The following is a 23872-nucleotide window of genomic DNA, read 5'->3' as shown; positions in this document are numbered from 1 at the left end:
ATGCTTGGAGTGGTTCAGGAATCAGTAAGGCCGCTCCGAAGACACACTCACTCACACTTTGGGCACTCCTGACCAGGATGCTGGTAAACTGTATTTAGTGGTCTGTACACCATATTCTCAGGAAAGAAGAAAGGGTTTCACTCTTAATGGTGCTGAAACAAATTGTTGCCTCTGTGAGTGGGAGTGAAGGATCTAAAACCCAGTCTGAATCAAAATTGAGAGAAGCCCTACTCCAACTGGCTTCAAGGAAAACGGAGACTCATTGAAACAATTCTGGGAATCCAGGAAACAAGAATCAGAGCAAATACAAAGATCTCAGTGACTGGACCCAAGAAATCCGAAGTCATCAATTTTCTCTCACCTTCGCTCTTTCCCTTCAGTCTACTTTGATGGTCTTAGCCTGGCAACTATTTTCCTTAAGGCTTCTACACCGTCAAGGAGTTCAAGCTGCCCTAGGGTTTTAAATCCCAAAGGCATCACCTAGTAAGGAAAGAAGATTGCAGACATCAGAATTCAAGGGTGTTCTCTGAATGACCCACCTCAGATCACATGTACAGCCCTAGATCAGCCATCCTGGCAGGGAAATGGGGTCTTATGAATGGCTTTACATCCTCTTTGGCCCTGAACCCTCAGAACACATGATTGTCAATTTCCTCCAGAATTACATGACTGAAGCTGGGGAGAGGCAGCCCCAAGGATAGCGACTGACAGATGGTCTAGGCCATGGAAGAGTTTGTGATGACCCACCAACTCCACCACCTCCTCTTTCAGAGGAATTATAAGGGATAATGAAATAGACTCTCTTTGTCCCATCTCAGATGATCTTATCACTGGGCTTCTCCTCCAGGGGTTTTTGGGTAAGGTACTTCATGCAGAACTGGTTCCCTCTTGTTCCCACACCCAGTCCTCAGCTCTCTGCCAATTATGCCTGCTCTGTCCTTTTCAGTCCTACTTGGTAAGTGGTGGCCCTAGTGGATCCCTGAGCCATCCCCCTCCTCCAGGGCCCAGAATGCCCCTTCCTTGCCTCCAGTGCTGCTGGGGAGAATGCAACGCATGTATCGGGGGACCCAGGGTACACAGAGCCTTCAGCCTTTCTGAGCTTCCTCCAGGGGTGGAGCTACAAACTGTTTGCTTGGAGCTGCCATGGTTAGGCACTTTTGCAGTGGAAGCATCCCTTCTTTCCACCTGGAGGACCTCAGTAGATGCCTCACCTGAGTCAGCAGGGGTCACAGGTTGATTTCCTTTCAGATTGACTGGTTTGATCTCCTTGTTTTATAAGGGAATCTCAAGAATCTTCTCAAGCACCACAGTGCAAAAGCTCAATTCTTTGGCATTCACCCATTCTTATGGTCCAGATTGCACATCTGTACATGATTACTGGAAAAATCATAGCTTTGACACTACAGACCTCTGTAGCAAAGTGATTCTTTGCTTTTTAATACACTGTCCAGGTTTTCCATAGCCTTTCTTCCTTCCAAGGAGCAAGTGTCTTTTAATTTTGTGGCTACAGTCAAGGTCCATATTGATTTTGGAGCCCAAGAAAATAACATCTGCCACTGTTTCAACTTTTCCCTCATCTATATGCCATGATGTGGTGGGACAGGTTGACATGATTGTTGAGTATATTTTTGTGAATAGTTGTTTGAATGTTGAGTTTTAAGCCGGTTTTTGAATCTCCTCTCCTCACCAAGGGGCTCTTTAGTTCTTCTTTGCTTTCTGCTATTAGGGCAATGTCATCTTCATATTTGTGGATGTTGATATTTCTCCCAGCAATGTTTATTTCAGCTTTGGATTTATGCAGTCCAGCATATCGAATGATGTATCCTATATAGAAATTAAATAACCAGAGTGAGAATGTACACCTTGTCACACTTCTTTCCCAGTTTTAAATCTTTCAGTTGTTTTGTGTCTGTCTCTAAGTACTGTTTTTTGAGCTACATACAGACTTTTCAGGAGACAGGTAAGGTGATCTGGTACTCCCATTTCCTTAAGAATTTTCCACAGTTTGTTGTGGTCCAGACAGTGAAAGGCTTTATCGTAATCAGTGAAGCAGATGGAAATGTTTTCTGGGAATGATGCTTTCTCTATGATCCAGTGGATGTTAGCAATTTGATCTCTGGTTCCTCAAACCAGTTTGTACATCTGGATATTCTCAGTTCATGTAGTGTTGAAACTTAGCTTGAAGGATTTTGAGCATTACCTTGCTAGCCAGTGAGATGAGCTCTATTGCATAATAGGTTGAAGATTCTTTGGATTTGCCTTACTTTTGGATTGGAATGAAAACTGACCTTTTCCTGCACTGTGGCCACTGCTGAGTTTTCCAAATTTGCTGACATATTGAATGCAGAAATTTTACAGCCTCATTCTTTAGGAATTTTAAATAGCTCAGCTGGAATTCCATCACCTCTCCTATCATTGTTTGTAGTGATGCTTCCTAAGGCCCACTTGACTTCATACTCCACTATATCGAGCTTTACATGAGTGACCCAAGCATCATCCCTATCCAGGTCATTATTACCGTTTTTGTACAGTTCTTCTGTGCATTCTTGCACCTTTTCTTAATCTCATCTGCTTCTGTTAAGTCTTTGACTTTTCTGATCTTTATTGTGCCCATCCTTGCATGAAATTTTCCCCTGGTAGCTCCAATTTTCCTGCAGAGATCTATACTCTTTACAATTCTATTGTTTTCCTCTAAATCTTGCACTGTTCACTAATGAAGACTTTCTTATATCCCCTTGCTATTCTCTGGAAGTCCACATTCCATTGAGTATATCTTTCCCTTTCTCCTTTGCCTTTCACTTCTCTTATTTTCTCAGCTATTTTTAAGGCCTCCTCAGGCAGCCACTTTTCCTTCCCACATTTCTTTTTCTTTGGTGACCACCTCCTGTACAATGTTACAAACCTCCACCCATAGGTCTTCAGGCTTCCAGACCTAATCCCTTGAATATATTTTTTCATCTCCACTATAAAATCGTAATGGATTTGATTTAGGTCATAGCTGAATGTTCTACTGGTTTTCCTTACTTACTTCAATTTAAGCCTGAATACTGCTTGCTTCTGCAGAAGCATTGTTGCCACATAACCACCCACCACTCCCAGTGGGTGTGGAACAAAAACACACAATTTGAGGACTGTTACCCTGGGTTTTGCTTGGCTTTTCACATGCTTAGCAGTGTGACCTTGATTAACTACCTTAACCTCAGTATTCTCATCTGGTCAATGGGCACAATGATGATAATTCTACTTCTAGTTGCATGTGTGCCTGCTAAGAACAGGTGGCCCTGTGAGGGCTTTCAGGTTCCTGAGTCTGGAACAAATATGAATTATTCTACCACCTGGGGAGAAGGAAATCTTCTGTTTAGAGGTTATGGGTGTCATCCCCAAGGCTAAATATTGATTCAAGCCAAATGACATCTATCTCTGAACCCTGACCAGAACTCTGACGGAGCCGATGCTTCTGTTTTCTGGGCCCCAACAAGAGCTAATGATTACAGGCTCAGATTGCTCCCTTCCCAGCCTTATTAGTCAGCCTTTCCTTGTCAACTACTTTTAGCCTGAAATCACACTTCTAGGAGAGTTGTAAGGCTTTTTGTCTCTTTTCAGTATCCAACATCTCCAGCGTAGCAAGAAGTAGCTTTTATGGCTACTTGTCATAGCAACAGTGATGGCAACCTGTACAGTCCAATCTCAGCCTGTTAAATGAAACTGTCCCCATTTGGCCCCTCATGTTTAAATTACCTACAGTTGCCTTAGAAACCTTCCTATGCTTGCTGTTTAATGACCAAATATGTATGGACTTGATCTAGTTTTCCTTCCCAAGCATGATTGCAACCATGCAATGAAGTAACCAAACATTTAGTCATCTAACTACCCACAGGAATTGGCAAAAGCAAACCACCCATCCATTTCTTGCTTGCCCCAAAACAACATTGAAGTGATCTGCTGAACCAATGTGATACATTGGCATGTGCATGCCAGAAGGGACGCTTTTTCTGGATTCATTTTCCACCTAGTGCAGAATGTCTACCACAAGCTTCGCCCTGCAGAATCTGGTCACCTGGTTTTTGCAGACTGATCCCACTCCAGATCTCTTTGACATCCATCAGTAAAATCTAGAGAACAAACTCAGTCAAAGCTCTCTCTCCTGCAGAAAAGAGATTTTGTCTTTTAGAAAACAATACGTGGTAACACATTCAAAATCTTGTGCTCATTGCCTTTGATCCAAGGACCTGCACCAGAGGATGGGAAGCCTCCCCTTCCATCTAAATCTTTCTCCACTCCAACCAGGACCAGAGACTTCACTGGACCCTTTGTCCTCATTGGTATCGTTCAGTTGCTAATCCATGTCTGACTATTTGTGATTACATGCTTGGCAACAAAACAGGATCCCTGTTTTTCACTATTTCATGTAGTTTCTGCAAACTCATGTCCTTTGAGTAGGTGATGCCATCTCACAATCTCATCCTTTTATTCCCTCTCCTTCTGCCCACAATCTTTCCCAGCATCAAGGTCTCTTCCAAGAGCTGGGTCTTGACATCATTGGCCTAAGTGTTGGAGCTTCATTTCATCATCAGTACTTCCATTCAATATTGCTCTACCACTTAAAAAAACAAAACTCATATTTCCAATCACCTAACAATATTGACGATTGATAAAGTTTAATAGAAGTGGGATCTAGTCATCTGGGAAATCCCAGCACTGACACCCTGCCTTTCTTTTACCATTCTCTCCACCTGGCATAGAATTGCTTCCCTAGAGCTTCCCCAGCTTGAAATGGCCTGCTGACCCAAAATTGTCAGCTATGCAGGAATTTTTCTTTCCTCCTTCCTTAAAGACTTCTGCCTGCTCCCTGATTGTCCTGTGTACATCAGTTCAGTTCAATCTCTCAGTCATGTCCAACTCTTTGGTATATCATGGGGTGCAGCATGCCAGGCTTCCCTGTCCATCACCAACTGCCAGAGCTTGCTCAAACTTATGTTCATCAAGATGATGATGCCACCCAACAGTTTTGTCTTCTGTTTTCCCCTTTGCTTCCTGCCTTTAATCTTTCCCAGCATCGGGGTCTTTTATGAGTTAGTTCTACCCATCAATTGGCCAAAGTAATGGAGGTTCAGCTTCAACAAGTATTGAGAGGGAAGCTACAGCCTGTTTTCACAGGGAACTTGGGATATAAGTTGTGCCTCAAACGTGCCCTAACCCAAGGCTAAGGAGCTGGGATTTAACTCTCCCACTAGCGCCTCACTCTCATCCTTCAACAAATACCCAGCTGGTGTCTCCAAGCCCTTGTATTAGATCCTTCAAAGACAAATCAAAGGTGATGCTAGAAGCAAAAAACACCAAAGCTCAGGAAAATGCAACCTCAGATAATGTCTAGATTTCTGCACCCAGTCTGTCATCTTCAGCATCATATCTGAAATCCTACGAGTCTAAAGAACTCCATGGGTCTCTACATGTAAGCATTTTTTTTAATCAGGTTTTAATTTATATAGGAGTGTAGTTGATTTATAGCATTGTATTAATATTAGTTGTATGGGAAATTAATTACCTTATACATATATATATGTACCCATTGTTTCTTAGATTCTTTTCCCATGCAGCATATTACAGACTATTGAGCAGAATTCCTGTGCTGTACAGTAGGTCTTTGTTGATTATCTATTAAATAGAATAGTATACATATATTAATCTCAAACTCTCAATTTATCCCTCTCCCACCTTTCCACTTTGTTAGCTATAATTATTGTTTTGATGGAGGGAAGGGTCTAGGTGCTTTTTGGATCAGGGTCTGAAAGGAAGCCTGAGAGAGACTCATTTGAGATAATGCTAAATGTTGAGAAGGACCCGGCAAAGCAAAAAGTTGGGAGAAAAACATTGTAGATGTGGGAAGTAGCCCTTGCTAAGGACCAAGGTAACCAAGTTTAATGAATGGCTACCCTTCCACTACGAATCTTCTTTCCATGCTTGGAACTTGGCCTACAGGTCAACCAGCATGAGCTCATCCCATGCTTCAGTTGTGGGTTAGCGGCAATGAAGCATGTCAGCCTTCCCAAGAAGGGAGAACTTGGGGCTATCACGAGGCTGAATATGCTTTGGACTCAGGGACGTGTCCACAAACTGGTTATCACCAGGAGCATCAGGTGCCAGGGGCACCACCAATGCCTCTGACTACCTCCATGTACTTGTGCTCGGGAGCACAAACGCCAAGGAACAAATAGAGCAAGAAACAAGTAATGACTCTTTTTTTTTTTTTTTTTATATTTTTTTAATTTTATTTTATTTTTAAACTTTACATAACTGTATTAGTTTTGCCAAATATCAAAATGAATCCGCCACAAGTATACATGTGTTCTTGTTTCATCTTGCCCCATGTGATTCCCAGGCCCTTTGACCACACTGCTCTCTGACAAAAATCTCTTTCCTCTATTCCATCTTCAAAGGTGGCTTGTGAATAACATCAGCACCTGACTGTGAAGCCTGGTGGCTGGAACTCAACTCACAGTCAGCTGGGACCCAGAGATGTCCAGCCTTGTCCTGTGTTTCTGTCCTTTTTCTCCAACCAGATTCATAAAGCAAAGTCCCTACAGAACATAAGGGCGATTGCAAAATCTCCAAGGTCTATTTGGAGCATCAAAGAGGGAACACATCCCCTGCATCCAGGCTAGTCTCAGACCTGACCTCGCTCAGCCAGTGGTTCCCTGAGGAAACATAAGGCACATATCTAAGTTGGAAGAAGGCTGAGAAGAGAATGCTCCTTGCTGTGAATGCAGGTTCATGATACCCAGTCAGCCAAGGGTCTGTCTTGTGTGAATGAGGAGCGGGAGCTCTGGGGATCTGAGTTGGGAGTGAGTCAGTCACCACCTGTATGACTGCCTCCTAGGGTCACTACAGCTGGGGCTCTCCCATTGTGCCTGGAACCCAGAAGAAAGAGCCCTGAATATTGCTTTCCTTCTGCTACGTGGAGGCAGGTATGCTGATAAAATCAGAACCAGACTTGAGGGGCAACAGGAAAGAAACTTCCACTCTGGTGCTTGCAGACATCTGAGAGTCACCCAGAAGTGGATGCAGTTGAGCTTCTCACTTCATTCCCTTCCTGGAAGTCACCTAGCCTGAGAACCAGAGTTCCTGGGTCCCAAGTCTTCACTAACTCACCTACAGCTAAGGTGAGTCATACACCCCAGGGTTCAATTTCCCATCTCTTGGAAGATGGAGACTGGTCTTGCTCCAGAACACTTGTTCCAGACTAAGACTCAATGCCAATCAGTGGACAAGTGGATCAGAGGTGCCTGTTGCTAAGGCTGCTGAGACTGCCTGTGGTGGTCAGGGGGCTGTAACTGTCTGGTGATGTTCATGGGTCCTGGGCTCAGGACTGGGAGTGGTAGACCACTTGGAACACAGCTACTGTGACACTGAGGACCTTAAAGGCCTTGCCCACTGGAACTTACCATCATTTGGGTTCTGTGGGATGAGATCAGGTAGTTATAAGTCAGAAGTTACCAGTGGAGAATATTGTAGATTCCTCAGCAGAAACCCAAATTAGGTTGATGAATCATCTCTCCAAAAAAAAACTCTGGGAACTAGATATGCCAGGACTCTTAGACAATATTTGTATATTTTAAATACCAATTAAAATAAGTCATCTTTTGGATGACCTGCCATTTGCTCTCTGGCTTGGGATGATACTCACAGTTAGACTGGAATAAAAGGGCCTCAGGGGGAGGCAGTCCCTCTCCCTGTGATTCATTAGCATTGAGTACAGCTCTCTCCCCTCCACATCTGGAGCGGGAATTCCAGCCGAAGGACATGACCTCCAAGTTTAACCGGAAGACTCAAGAAGGTCTGGTCCTCAGGTAGGCACTATTCTTTTCCCATTGCTTCTTCCTTCCCTCCTGGGTCCTGTGTAAGCTGCCCAGAACACTTCTTGTTACTGGGTTCTGAATTCCTCCTCCCTTCACTTGTAGCTATCTAGGCAGTCCCACTTGTGGCTCCATCCCTGCCCTGCCTCAATCCCTTACCTGCAAATGACACTAAAGAAGGGAAAACCAAGATGGGTCTTCCCAGTTCATTCTTTCTAAAACTGTCTGCATTCCTTCTGCTTCCAGACCCTGTCCTGAATCATCAACATTGCCAGCTAGATGACTCAGCTTAGCAGGGGAATGGAGATGAAGATGAAGGAGGGAGGCTGTAAGAGTGTCAGGTGTAGGGGACTGTTTTCAGATGACAAGAGATGAGTTGGAGTAAGGAGCATGTTGTCCTCCCACCACTCATTTATTGGGGACCTTCCTGAATCTGTTATCTTGGGATCCTCAGGGTATAACTAAGACAGAAACTTTAAAATGTACTTTCTATTAACTTCTTACTACAAAATGATTTCAAACATAACAAATATAATAAATAAGAGTGTCATAAATCCTATATTTTATAATTCGGCATCAATAACTACAAAACTAACCTCATAGTCTCACAGGTTGTCATAGACTAGAGACTATGCAACATCAAGGTGATGGCCAACTGAGTTCCCAGTGAAGACTTTCTTGACTTGCATCTGTCTTTCTTTTCTTATATCTTCTCACATGTGGTTGTTGAAGGGAAAGAGGAAGAGGGAGAATAAGAGAGAAAAATAGGGAGAGGCTAATCCCATCATGAGGGACAACCATCAAAACCCCATGTCAACCTGGGTACCTCCCAAAGGCCCTACTTCCTAATACCATCACATTGGGAGTCAAGGGTAGACACAATTCAATCCATAGCAGCTATGCAGATCTGTTTTTAAATCAAGATAGACACTCATTTCATTCTCGCTTTTACTTATTCATTTTTCCTGAAGTGTTTTAGGGACTAGATGAACAATTCACAAAATGTACATAATTTGGGGTAACACAATTGGATGTTAAAAAATGCTCTTTGTTCCCAATAAAGTTAACATTTAATATCCAGTCCATGTACAAATTTTCCTGAATCTCTAAAGCAGATGTATTTTCACAGTTTATTGAAAGAATGTAGTCATATGTTGCACTTGGTTGTCTTCCTTTAGATGAAATAACTGTTCCTCTCCCAATTTTAATGCCATTCATTTGTTCAGAAACTGGGAGGAAGCAGGGTAGTTTGTTTTACAGAATGTCCCATTATTGGGTTTAGAGCAGGAGTCCACAATACCAGCACAGTGGGTCAGGACCAGTACCAGTCCTTGGTCTATTAGAATCAGATCTCCACAGCAGGAGGTGAGCTTCAGGCCAGTGGGTGAGGCTTCATGTGTATTATAGCTGCTGCCCATCACACTCTCTCATCACCCCCAGAAGAGACAATCTAGCTTGTTTTCCTGGAACTCTTTGTAGTTACATAACCTATGCTTAATAGAAACAAAAATAGCTTAAATATTGATGATCATTTTCCTTTCTCAGTGCTCAGAATTGTGAGTTGGTGCCTTAGCAATCTATCACATAGACAAATAAGATGTTGCCTGTTAACATTTGGACACATTTGGCTAGCTTAAAATTAAATATTAAAAAACTAAGATCATGGGATCCAGTCCCATCCTTCATGGTAAATAGAAGGAGAAAAGGCAGAAGGAGTGACAGATTTCTTCATCTTAGCCTCTAAAACCACTGTGGATGGTGACTGCAGCTGTGAAATCAGGTTTCTGCTTCTTGGCAGGAAAGCTATGAGAAACATAAACAGTGTGTTGAGAAGCAGAAGCATCATTCTGCTCAACAAACTGGCAAATGTTTGGCCTTTTCATTTGGATTCCTAAACTTTCTGTCCAGTCCCCATTGGTCTTTGAAGTCCCTTAGCTTTCTGGTCCTTCATGATTCCCAAGATTATATTGTACATTTCTTTACCCAGTCCTGAAATCAGCCATCTCTTTAAGAATCCATGCATCATCTGATGGGAAATGTATTTAGAAGCTACATGTTATACCTCAGAATAGTCACTGTTATCAAGTTTTCATTGATTGCAGACTTTACATTGGTCAGAGTAGGAAGGACACATTTTCCTTAAAAAATAAAATAAAAAGGAATATAATTAGTTGATACAAACATGCTTTCAGTTCAAGATTTAAGACAGCAAAGTTTTAATTAAAGTTCTTTATATTATGAGTGAACCTCTTTTTCTAGTCACTGAAAGGCTTACTTCAGAACATTAGTTTTAATTATTGTGTTGCTTTTACCTGTTAATATATACATGATTCTGTCACAATAAAAGAAGCAACATGAGGAATAATAAGTTGTTGAATATAGTTTCAGATTTCTTTCATGTGTATCTTTTTATTTTCTTTGGTTTTGTTTTGGATGGGCAGTATTGTTGTTTTTTCCTAGAAGATATTCCACTCTGAATGTAGTCATAATTCTGAATTTTAAAGCCACTTAAGTAATGTGTTGTTTTGGGCAGCTAGTCACCAACTTGATGCAATTAATCAGTCTTTGTTCTCAATTTGTTCAGTTCAGTTCCATCCTTCAGTTGTGTCGGTCTCTTTGAAACACCATGGACTGCAGCATGCCAGGCTTCCCTATCCATTACCAACTCCTGAAGCTTACTCAAGCTCATGTCCCTCGACTTGGTGATGCCATCCAACCATCTTATCCTGTCTTCCCCTTCTCTTCCTGCCTTCAATCTTTCCTAATATCAGGGTCTTTTCCAATGAGTCAGTTCTTCCCATCAGGTGGGCAAATAATTGGAGCTTCAACTTCAGCATGTTTTTCCAGTGAATATTCAGGACTGATGTTTTTAGGATGCACTGGTTTGATCCCCTTGCAGTCCAAGGGAATCTCAAGAGTCTTTTCCAACACCATAGTTCAAAGGGCATATATGTGTGTCATTTGTCAGTGACATCATATTACCCCTGTTGGGATTTAACCACCAAAACTGAATTTAAGCAATGTGCAAAAATGAGTGTTAAGACACAGTGGCCCATCTACACACATCTGGAGACTAGGAGAGGCTCCTGTTGTATTCAAGGGACAGTCATTGATAGATCTCAGGCAGGAATAGGACCTGGGAATCCTGGATGAGTCATTAAACACGATTGTCTTTACTTGGCTGCCACAATTGTTTTGTCTTCTTTGATTGGGAAGACACTTCAAAATTGTTTTTTTGTATGTTTGGTTTGGCAGACAAAATTTTTCATGGCATAGAACCTATGAGGAAATTATTTCAGAAATATATCCATTTATCTTCAGCAGTTAAATTCGTTGATTTGTATGTCCCTGGTGATATTTCTTTATAAATAGAAAGGAAACACATTTGTTCAGTATGCATTCAGTCTCTTTGTAAATCAGCCAACATGAATTAAATTCCTCTCTGTCCCCACTGCAGTCCCAACTCTAGGTGAGAAATAAAAACCTGCAGAGACTGAAAGCTGATTCCAGAACATCGCTGTGGAGATTTCATTCCCACCATTTTTTTTTGGGGGGGGGGGATTAGTTGCTAATATTAAAGTCAGTAGATTGTAAGTAAATATCCAAACTTCTGATTCTCTTGAAAAGATGGCCAACTGGCCTGCTTTCAGCATGGGTGAAGTGTCGGAAAGGCTGCTCCCAGTGCTGTGCTGGGAGGGTCCTGTGCTGCCCAGGGTCCAACATGGCAACCTGGTCCTAGTATCATTTATCTTGCCTCCTAGGGCCATGAGTTTGTGAGAACTAGACTTCTAGCTCTCTTAAGATAAAGACTACTTTTGTCTTGATCAACTTTGACTTTGAAGCCTTTAACCCAGAACCCAGAACACACTTCTTCCTTGTATAGTTTTTGGATGATATAAAATATCTTATGGATGCATATGACATTTCTTCCAATACTGAAACCATGCAACTGAAGTACTACTATTCCCTAAATCTTTGTTGCAGCCTGGCATCATAGGTGCCCCTGATATCTGCCATTAGACTCACTACCTAAAGCCAGTTGTATGTCCCTGGGCTGCCCCTGAAGTCTTCACTTTGCCATTTGACAACTTATCCTCCTAGCAATCTCCTCTCCAATGAAGACAGAAATGCATATCTCATGAAGTGGCTAGGAAGATGACATGAAACCAAGAATGTTGAGTATGGTCCTTAGTATCCATTTTCATGATGTTCTTAGCAGTTTTTTCTCCAAGTAGGCAAGTTTCTCCATCTTCTTAGAGTCCATACAGATCAGTTTGATTATCCCACCAAGTTTCAAAGAGGAGATTGCAGTTCAATTCTCTGTATTCTGTGAAGCTTCAAAGTCCACTCGCCAAGGACACTGATGAAGGTAAAGATTTTATCAAGATCGTTCTGTTTTTTGCAGACCTATTATTGGCCTAAAGGGCTAAACTAGGGCATGTCAGAGCATATGTAACCAGGGGCTCCTGGTCACCACTACATGCTAAGAACTTGAACTTCCCTGAGTACTTGGAGCCAGGAAAGAAGCATGAAATGGCTTGTGCTCCTCGGGCTGGTGGCCTGCTCAGATTGCAGAGTCATTAAGTATGGAGACTGTAAGGCACATCATGTTCATTTCTGTGATTTTTCTTTTCATCTGATTCTTCTATTCATCAGGTTTACACAGGAATGGAATATTTCCCTGACAATCTTGAAGTTCAACCCTTACTTATTGATAAGTATCTTTCTATAGGAACTGTGGGTCCCAAGGTTCTTGGTGTAGATTTGCATAGTTGCACAACTCTGGGGTCCAGTCATGTCATGACCTATTGAAATTGGAACTCCTTGCAATTGTTCAGTGCACAGTCAATGCAGATGTAGGTGTGGTACTGTGGAATAGCACTTTTCTACATTTTATTTAGCATGTTCTCTTTGTTTCCTCTCTACTTCAGTGTGTATATGTTTATGTCTGCATCTCTGTATCACTATCATTTATCTCTCTATCTCTTTGGAAGGCTCTGAGTGTATTTCTCCCTGTGTTGTTTTCTTTTAATATTTCATTTGACTCATCCTTCCTTCTCAAGCCTTTCAGATCAGATCAGATCAGTCACTCAGTCATGTCCGACTCTTTGCGACCCCATGAATCGCAGCACGCCAGGCCTCCCTGTCCATCACCAACTCCTGGAGTTCACTCAGACTCACGTCCATTGAGTCAGTGATGCCATCCATCCATCTGATCCTCTGTCGTCCCTTCTCAAGCCTTCACATTGCCCTAAATTTTTCCCTGTGTCCTGGATTCTTTTTTCAACTATCTCTTCTCTTTCAACTTGGAGAAAGATTGGCAGAGCTACTTATACACTGTTTTATATCTGACAAGCAGTGTGACCACAGCCAATTCTCAAACCTCTTGCATTTCAAATTCCTCCTTTGTAAAAGAGGATAGGAATCCCACTTCTACCTCCTTCCCTGAGCTTCTATGAGAAGGATACAGTGGGATGGCAACAGCAATGCTAATGACTGTCATTGTTGAGATTTCCTATTTATCAGGTACCTTATATCCATCACTTCACTTATCCCCAAAATATTCTATTTGGAAGGTTTGAATCATTGCATTCCATCATTTTATTGAGGAGAGACTGAGACCCCACATGGTCATATGGCCTACCCAACGTTACATAACCGAATCTTTATTCAAACCTATGTCTTTGCCATGGTATATGCATAAAATTCTGATAATAAGGTGACTCATAAAAATGATTTGAAAATACACAGTGCCATTGCAATGACAGTTATAGCTTAACACTGACAGCTAATTGTAGCTTCTTATTTGTTTTCTTTGTCAAATGCTCGATGAAAGAATACCTCTAACAAAAGTGAAGATCATGAGAAAAACCCTCTGTGAAAAAAACATGCTGAACAATTTCCTGAAGGAACATGCTTACAGACTGTCCCAGATTTCTTCTCATGGCTCAAATATTACTATTTACCCCCTGAGGAACATCATGGATGTGAGTATTTTGGGAGGATCATGCTCCACAGCACCCCCTGGTGCTCTAGCCTAGCACTGGGGTCATCTGGAGGTGACAGGTGGGATGTTGGGCCTGGGGCTCCAGCAGTAGACAGAAACCCTGGGCAACAGAGGCCCCACCCAGAGCAGAAGGCACTATCATCCTCAATCTTGGTCTTGGTGACTGGGCCCAGAAATTACCAGGTGGCAGGTAAACATCCATTTCTGTGTCAAAGATGTGTCATTAGTTTGATGGAGATTGTTCCTTCTGAGAAGGCAATGGCGACCCATTTCCATCCTCTTGCCTGGAAAAACCCAAGGACGGAGAGGCCTGGTAGGCTGCAGTCCATGGGGTTGCTAAGAGTCGAACACTACTGAGCGAATTCACTTTCACTTTTCACTTTTCTGAATTGGAGAAAGAAATGGCAACCCACTCCAGTGTTCTTGCCTAGAGAATTCCAGGGATAGGGCAGTCTGGTGGGCTCCTGTCTATGGGGTTGCACAGATTCAGACATGACTGAAGTGACTTAGAAGCAGCAGCAGCAGCAGCATATCCTTATGAACTAAGGGAGTCACTCAGTTACAGATGAAGAGTGAACCGTATCTTATCAAAAGGTAGAACCAACTGCAAAGCAACTGTGAATCCCCAGGCAGAGGAATTCAGTTTCCAGAGATGCAAGAATCACAGCAGTAAAAAGTTACTGAACCCATATTCTGTGTAAAGCCATCAGAACCTAACAGAGTGCTTACTGTTTTTAGATTAGAAAAGGGCTTATTTTGTCTTACCAAATGCCCATGCCAGCCTCAAAGATAGGCAAAGAGTAAATACATGTCAAATGAAAGGGTCACCTGTGTGGTGTTGATTGCATGTTGTCTGAGTTTGAAAGGAGTGGCTGGGGTTGATCAAGAAGGACCTCTTGGAGAAGGGGGTGCTAAGGCTGAGTTTGAAGAGACGAGAGAGCTTCTCAAATGAAGGCAGCAGGACTTCCCTGCATGTCCAGTGGTCCTGGAGGCCCAGTGGTTATGCCTCTGGGCTTCCAATGCAAGAAGTACCACTTCAACACCTGGTGATAGAATTGATATCCTGCATACAGTGTAGCACAGGAAAAAAAAAATATCAAATGAAGCACTTTTGTGTTCAAAGGCTGTGAGCTGCACAGTGGTTAGAAAGTGATCTCAAGAGATGTGTGACACCCAAAGGGAGGCAGCAGTGTGGGAATAGAGGGTAGAAAGTTCTGCACTAACCCACTCCCTCCTTCTCGCTGTAGATGCTCTATGTAGGTAACATCACCATTGGAACACTCCCTTAGGAATTCGAGGTTATCTTTGACAGATTCTCATCTGACTTGTGGGTGCTCTCTCTCTTTTGCCCCAGTCCAGCCTGTTGTAAGTACAGACATCCCTTACCCAGATCAGCTTTCACTTGCCCTGCCACCCTGTTTTCCACCCTTGGCACCTGATGACACTCATCTCTAGTGTCTGCAGCTACACAAGTTAGGTTCAGATATTACAAGTCCTCCACCTTCCGGCCTACCCAGAAGACCTTCAGGCTTGCCTATGGATCTGGGAGCATGAAGGGATTTCTTGCTTATGACACCATTCCGGTAACGTGTAAAGAGAAGCTGAGTCAGGACTAGCTATGGAGTGACCCTTGCTTGCAAAACAGATGCAGGACCATCTGGCAGGACCCTTCCTAGCCTAACTCCCATAGATATTGGCCATCTTACCCATAGGATCATGTCTCTGGAGAGGCACTGCCCATGGTGAAACACAAGCAAACGGATTAGCTAACCTAGAGAGTGACTTGAGGTGTGGACTTGCAGCTCCTCTGCCCATGAGCAGTTCAAGGTTCATTTTGTTGGGAGCAAGAAGAGGGGATAAAAGCACCCACTTGTATATTCACAGGCTGTTCCAGCCACTTTCAGGTAATAACTAGTTTATTACCTGAAATAAACTAATAAACAATAAACAAAAAGTCTCAGGGCCTTGCTGAGGTCACATATATGGTAAGTGGTGGAGCTGTGCTGGCTTTTCAAGACTGTACTTGCTGTGGGGTGTTTGGGACAAGATAAAACTGGTCTGGGGACCCTGGGGACAGTCAAGAGCTTCAAGTATTCATAGTGGGAAACTGGAGGCCAGCAATGTCAGGGGCCTTGATAAATGAGTTCTCACTCTAGGAGACCTTTGAGAGTCTAATAAAATCTATGGCCTACCTCTCCAAAGTACTTGAGTAGTTCCCTTCTCTTTCTCTTTCTCTTTCAATCACACTCACAGAAATACACACATATCCCTAAAAGGAAATTTCCCAGGCAGTAATTTCATAGCGCATATTGAAAAGCAGAGACATTACTTTGCCAACAAAGGTCCGTCTAGTCAAGGCTATGGTTTTTCCTGTGGTCATGTATGGATGTGAGAATTGGACTGTGAAGAAGGCTGAGCGCTAAAGAATTGATGCTTTTAAACTGTGGTGTTGGAGAAGACTCTTGAGAGTCGCTTGGACTGCAAGGAGATCCAGCCAGTCCATTCTGAAGGAGATCAGCCCTGGGATTTCTTTGGAAGGAATGATGCTAAAGCTGAAACTCCAGTACTTTGGCCACCTCATATGAAGAGTTGACTCATTGGAAAAGACTCTGATGCTGGGAGGGATTGGGGGCAGGAGGAGAAGGGGACAACAGAGGATGAGATGGCTGGATGGCATCACTGACTCGATGGACATGAGTCTCAGTAAACTCCAGGAGTTGGTGATGGACAGGGAGGCCTTGTGTGCTGTGATTGATGGGGTCGCAAAATTCGGACACGACTGAAAGACTGAACTGAACTGAATTTCATAGAACCCTGCAAGTAAGACTGTGTTTTCGGCTTCTGCCTTCCCGGTCAGATGCAGAATCCACAGCACCTTACAGAGAATGCAGTCCATTCCTGTCATTACATCATGTCAAAGAGAAGGCTATCTTGCTCTTGATCGTTTTGTCCACAAGGTGGCGCCAATGGGTCCTGGCCTGACTCTTGATTGCCCCACCTGGACAGAAGCCACAAGGCCAATTTGACTCACTCAGGTGGTGTTTTTCAGAGGGGCAGATGTTTTAAAATTCACAGCCTCTCACAAATGGAACCCAAATTTCCCTCCAAGCTTGGTCTAACCGTCTGAGGTCCACCAAAGACACAGCCCAGCCTCAGTTCTTCTTTGAGGATCTAACGGCAATGCACCCCAGCCCAGTTCTAGCCCCACTTCACCTATCTGTAAGTGGGAGCAATCTTCTCTCCCACAGACTGGGGACCTTGTAAGTACTGACCAGCCGTTTGGTATAAGCCTGGCAGAATCCAGGTTTGAGGGTATACCTTTCGATGGCATCTTGGGCTTGAACTACCCTAACATATCCCTTACTGGAGCCATCCCCATCTTTGCCAACCTGAAGAATCAAGGTGCCATTTCTGAGCCTGTTTTTGCCTTCTACTTGAGCATGTAAGCCTGAGATGGACAATACCTTTCTCCAAATTAGCTGTAAGATGCTTTCAGTTGCACAAAAATTATAGAACTCTTAATAAAGAAGTATCCTGAGAGATAATTTAACCCAGGAAAACTATGGCCCCAGGGCCCTACCTGGCATCACCGCTGGTTTTTATAAATAATGTTTTATTGGAACACATCCCTACTCCTGGGCTCAAGACCAGTAACTTAGTCTAGAGGGGTGTGAGGAGGAAGATTAATGGAAAGCAACAGGAAGCAAGTTGAAGGAAAAAGCAATACAATTTGCTTATGAATTTGATAAGGAAGGAAGAAGAAAGATGGTGGATATCTTTCCTTCCTCATAGCTTTCCACTGGAAGCCCAGGACCAGCCACCCAATTTGCAGGAGCCAGTGAAAAAGAAAAGTATGGGACACAAAACAAAATGTGGGATCCCTTGTTCAAGAAACAGTAGTCATTTTAAGACAAGGAGAGCAGAGGTGGGGTCCCTTCTGAGTGTGGGGCTCTTTGGACAGTAGAGGTCACAGGCCAGTGGAGCCAACTCTGGGTGACCTGAACCCACATCCTTAGCACTCCCAGGCTTTGATTTTCCTGAAAAATGATAAGCTGGATAAGGGGAAAGCAAAAACTCTTCAACACGTGTCATGTGAGGGTTTCTGAGCACACAGGTAGCAGGAGGTCCTGGGCCTCTTCAGAAGACATAGTGGGTGGAGCCCAGCCATGTGACTCAGCTTCTAACCTCCTCTGTGCCACTCATTAGCCAGTTACTGACCTCAGTCTGGTTCTCAATCTCTCCTAACCTGGATTTCTGCATCTGTAAATGGAGACCTTATTAGGGCCTTGGTGGGTAGACAAGCACAAACACAAGCTCTCCAACAGTGCTGTTGTTACTGTCCTCCAAAGATCTCCCCTTCTTTTCTCTCTACAGATGCAGGGGAAGGGCAGTATGGTGATGTTTGGTGGGGTAGACAAAGCCTACTACCAGAAGTGCGCAATTGGGTACCATTGATCCAAGCAGGAGACTGGCATGTACACATGGACCAGTAAGCCTCTCACTTTGAGGGTCAGCCCAAGTGATGCTCCACATCTGTACACAGACACAGGCAAACACACACAAATACATTCTCAGACACATAGTGACACAGACATATACACCACCCACAAGGACACAGACAGACACACAGACACATGAAAACACAGAAGCAAACACATATAAACAGAGACACATATAAACATGCATAGCTAGTCAGAGACACAAAAGCACAATTAGAGTCACATACAAACACATATACAAACACATAAACACATAGATACACAAACAACCCATGGGTTCATAATCCCCAGGCCTTCTGACCAGGGCTCTGACTAGGGTTTTAAAAGGGTCCAGAGAGGTCTGCAGCTGGGAGAGGGCTGCACCCACTGCCCTATGAGAGGCATGGAGCATGGTTAGAGGACTCTACAGTTTGGTGTACAGAGGATCAGGGAGAATTTCACTAGCCTGGACAGAGTTATAAGATGATCAACTGTCCAGGGCTACTTGGGACCAAGGAAGTTCTCAGTACAGATAAATGTGAGTTTAAAAACAGGGAAATTCCTGAGCAAATGGGGAAAACTGGTCTTCTTAGGGAGCAGCTACCCAGCAGTGGAGAGAGGCTGGCTGCAGTCTTAAGACTTGAAAATAACTAATAAAAAAGACACCCCATGTACCTGGGCACACCATGGGGCAGGGGCTAGAACAGAGAATCAGGAAAGTGATCCAGGAGTGACCTGAGGACAAGAGGCATAATTGATAGGATTCTGTGTGATACCCTCAGACAAAAGCTGACCTGTCCTTTGGAGTTTCTGTGGGCTAGTCATGTATTTCCTGGCCAGGGTCTCAGGGTCTGAGCTGGTTGTAGGAGCAGTGCTGGGAGACACCTTCTGCCAGAGGAGCCCCTCTCTCCCTCCATTATGAGAATCTGCTGTCCCTGTGAATCTCCAACTTCACTCTGTGGTTGACCCATTATTTGCTTCCCACCAGATACAGCTCTCTGGATGTTTCTCATTCATTATTTTCACAGTCTTCATCCACTCACTAAACAGACAAGCATTGGTCATTCACTGTGTGCCAGGCACTTTAGGGAAGCAATAAAACACACCCTCACATCTAAGAAGACAGATACACAAGAAATGCCACACACACATAGTGAATTGTGACTTTGAAAGTCAGAATTCACTATGTGCGTGTGTCATGAGCATGTAACAAAGTCACAATTCATTATGTGTGTGTTTCATTTCTTGTGCATCTGCCTTCTTAGATGTTAGGGCAACATAGTGAATTGTGACTTTGTTACATGCTAGACATGGGGGACACCCCACTCCAGTACTCTTGCCAGGAAAATCTCATGGATGGAGGAGCCTGGTAGGCTGCAGTCCATGGGGTCACGAAGAGTTGGACACAACTGAGCGACTTCACTTTCACTTTTCATTTTCATCCATTGGAGAAAGAAATGGCAACCCACTCCAGTGTTCTTGCCTGGAGAATACCAGGGACTGGGGAGCCTGGTGGGCTGCCATCTATGGGTCGCACAGAGTTGGACACGACTGAAGCGACTTAGCAGTAGCAGCAGCAGCAGACATGAGAAAGGGTCTACAGAAAGTGACCAAGACAGGACACTGATAAACACTGAGGGAAAGACTTCCCTGAATCGATGACAATTAAGATGGAATCTGGAAGATTCCACAGAAGAAATTTGCTAGTCAAAGGGGAGGGGACTCTTCTAGGAAGGAAGACCAGCTTGTGTCAAGATACAAAAGATCATGGTGTATTTGAATACTGCACTCAAGGATGTCAAGGAAGGTGCCGTGTGGAGAGCAAAGGAAAAGAGTCAGTCCAAAAGATGAAGGGATGTTTAGGGGACAGTCGGGAAGGGGGCAGCTCTGGGGAGACTCAGAGTGGCCTTGATGCCCGCTTTGTCACACTGTCTCTCAGCATCTCCATGTAAAGAAAGGTTATTGCTTGTTCTGGCTGCTGTGAGGCCCTTGTGGACTCTAGGACATCACTGATCCTTGGCCCAAGAAGACTGGTCAGTAACATCCAGAAGTTCATCGGCGCCAGGCCACGGGGTTCTGAGGTGAAGGGTCATGCTCCAGGGTCACTCCCAGGTTCCACACACAAGAAGGATCTCCAGGGCCAACCTCTCACCCTCTCTCTCTAACAGCACTTTGTTTCATGTTGCGGTCAATACCCTGCCCTCTATTATCTTCACTATCATGGCATCAAATACCCAGAGCTGGCTCGAGCCTACATCCTCAAGGTGAGGGGAGAACCCTGAGGGGTGGTTTTCAAATAGGAACTTGCAGGAACCCTTGGGCTGCTGCTGGGAGGAGGGCGCCCTCTGCAGGCCATCTCGCACTATTGCAGACGCTGCTGAGCCCTGTGGCTGGGCCAGAGCTTGCCACAAAATCAACCACTTGAGAGTAAAGGGCCGTCTGGGACACTGATCATCCTGAAATAAATGTGGAGATGCCACACCATGCTGGCATGGTGGGAGTCACAAGGAGAGCGGAACACTATGGTCCTCAGTCCTCAAAGAGCTTCATTCAATCTGAAACCTCAGATGCATGAACATGAAAGTCAGCTCTAGCGGTCACTGAAATAGGCCATGTGAAAAGAAGAATGACTGGGGACACTCCCAGTGTGCTCTCCCACCATAGGGATTAACAGTCTCCATTTCCTTCTCGCAGTTTTCCTGGTTTGGTGATAAATTGCATGGTCACCCTAGTTCTCAGATGCATGTTCCCCTTGCTCTGGTCGGGTGCCCCCTTTGTCAGTTGGGATACCTGACCTCTCTGTGGGGAGGCTGGATGCTAATGTGAATAAAGGGTGCACAGTGACTGCTCAGCCCTGGCACAGGGTGGAGGCTTCATGTCAGCTCCCTGTGGGAGTTCAGAGCTGGCTGATGGGCTCAAAGAAGGCTTTGGGGAATTGAGGGAATTTCAGGAATTTTAAAACTGTAAACTCATGGGGCCATTTGGAGGGTTTCTTGGTTCTGGGAAAAACTGCACTGGATTCCATGCAAACGGCATCCCAAGGTGCTCTGCATTGGGGCATGGGGTGATGAGGGCTATGGACTGACCGGTGCGGATGGGGAACCAGAGTAAGTTACCCAACCAAGCCTGGAGTGGCCAAAGAGGGTGAGTGTGGGCCAAAGGAAGCTTCCCAGAGTTCCTGAGTTAAGTCTTCAAGAACGTGTTTTGGGCACTGCTCTATTTAAGATGGATAACCAGCAACTAGTACTTTGTAGCACAGGGAACTCTGCTCACCTATATGACAACCTGGATGGGAGGGGTATCTTTGGCACCAGGATGCCCAGATACATACAGTTGAGGCCCTTTACTCTCCAACTGAAACTCAGAATATTTTTAATCAGCTATACTCCAATACAAAATAAAGTTTGTTAATAAAGTATGGATTGTGGGGATGCAGGTGGAGAACCAGCATTCTCTGCAGAGAAAACAAGGAGCAGGAGTCAGAAGGAAAGACACAGGGAATGAGGAGAACTATGGACACTCTTGTTCTTTTCTAAAAATTTTATTGAAGTATGGCTGATCTTCAGTGTTGTGTTAAGTTCTTCTGTACAGTAATGTGACTGAGTTATACACATAAAAACTACACATTCGTTTAAGAATGTATATTCTTTTTCATGTGATTTATCACTGAATGTTGAATATAGTTCCTTACGCTCTACAGTAAGACTTTGTTTTTTATCATTTTGTCCTATCCCCAACTCCCAGTCTTCCACTCCCCCATACCCTTCCTTATGGCAACGGCATGTCTTGTTCAGTTTTGGTTTTGGATGAACTCTCACATTCCCTGCTGCTCATAAAACCCCTTGATACTTACCAAAAGAGGAAAATAAAACCAATAATTGTGCTGGATTTGAATATGGTGGGAGTCGCAGGTAAGAGCTCAGGCTGACTAGTGTTTGTCTTTGACTCCCCCAAGATTCTAGAGGCCACTGCTATACCACCTTTAAAGAGAACGCAGTGAGTATATCTACAGACCTGGATCCTGGGTGACGTCTTTCTGAGGCAGTACTTCTAGGTTTATGATCAAGGAAATGACAGGATTGGCCTGGCACAGGCAGTGTAAATGCTTGGTGTGGCTCAGGAATCAGTAAGGCTGCTCCGAGAAAACACTCACTCACACTTTGGGCACTCTTGCCCAGGATGCTGGTGAACTGTATTTGGTGGGCTGCAAACCCCATTCTCATTAAAGAATAAAGGGTTTCACTCGTAATGTTGCTGAAACAAATGGGTGTCTCTGTTTGAGTCTGGGAGGTGTACAATGATTGGGAAGGATCTAGAACAGTCTGAATCACAGTTGAGAGGAGCCCACCTCCAACTGGCTTCAAGGAAAGGGGAGATTCATTGAAATGATTCTGGGAGTCCAGGACTCAAGACTAAGAACAAATATAAAGATCTCAGTGACTGGACCCAAGAAATCAGAAGTTATCAATTCGCTCTCACCCTCGCTGTTTCCCTTCCCAATTCTTCGATGATCTTATCTTGACAACTTTCTTCCTTAAGGCTTCTACACCCAGTGAGGGAGTCCAAGGTACCTGCCCTAGGGTTTTATATCCCGAAGGTATCTCCTAGTAAGGAAAGAAGCTTGGAGCCATTAGAGTTCAAGTGTGTTCTCTGAATGACGCACCTCAGTTCACATGTACAGGCCTAGATCAGCCATCCTGGCAGGGCCATGGGGTCCTATGATTAGCTTTACATGGTCATTGACCCTGACCCAGCAGGACACATGATTGTCAATTTCCTCCAGAACTACATGACTGAAGCTGGGGAGAAGCAGCCCCAAGGATAGCAACTGAGGGATGGTCTAGGCCATGGAAGAGTTTGTGATGATCCACCAACTCCACAGCCTCCTCATTCAGAGGAATAGTAAGCTAAGCTAAGCTAAGTCACTTCAGTCATGTCTGACTCTGTGTGACCCCATAGATGGCAGCCCACCAGGCTCCCCCGTCCCTGGGATTCTCCAGGCAAGAACATTGGAGTGGGCTGCCATTTCCTTCTCCAATGCATGAAAGTGAAAAGTGAAAGTGAAGTCGCTCAGTCATGTCTGACTCTAGTGACCCCATGGACTGCAGCCTACCAGGCTCCTCCATCCATGGGACTTTCCAAGCAAGAGTACTGGAGTGGGGTGCCATTGCCTTCTCTGGAGGAATTGTAAGGGATAATGAAATAAACTCTCTTCATCCCATCTCAGATGATCTTATCACTGGGCTTCTCTTCCAGGGTATTTTGGGTGAGGTACTTCATGCAGAGCTGGTTCCCTTTTGTCCCCACACCCCAGTCACCAGCTCTCTGCCACATATGCCTGCTCTGTCCTTTCCAGTCCTATTTGGTAAGTGGTGGCCCCAGTCGATCCCTGAGCCATCCACCTCCTCCAGGGCCCAGAATATCCCTTCCTTGGCCTCCAGTGCTGCTGGGGAGAATGAAACACATGTATTCGGGGAACCAGAGTACACAGAGCCTTCAGCCTTTCTGAGCTTCCTCCTGGGGTGGAGCTACAA

General features: G+C 44.3%; 1 pseudogene; it reads left to right on the top strand.

The window, feature by feature from the left end:
* Window positions 1–12381: 12381 nt before the first annotated feature.
* LOC102390396 lies at window positions 12382–22440 on the top strand (annotated as a pseudogene).
* Window positions 22441–23872: the final 1432 nt, after the last annotated feature.

Source organism: Bubalus bubalis, chromosome 5 (assembly GCF_019923935.1).
Source record: "Bubalus bubalis isolate 160015118507 breed Murrah chromosome 5, NDDB_SH_1, whole genome shotgun sequence".
Classification (NCBI taxonomy): Eukaryota; Metazoa; Chordata; class Mammalia; order Artiodactyla; family Bovidae; genus Bubalus; species Bubalus bubalis.
This window is presented reverse-complemented; position numbering and strand designations above follow the sequence as displayed.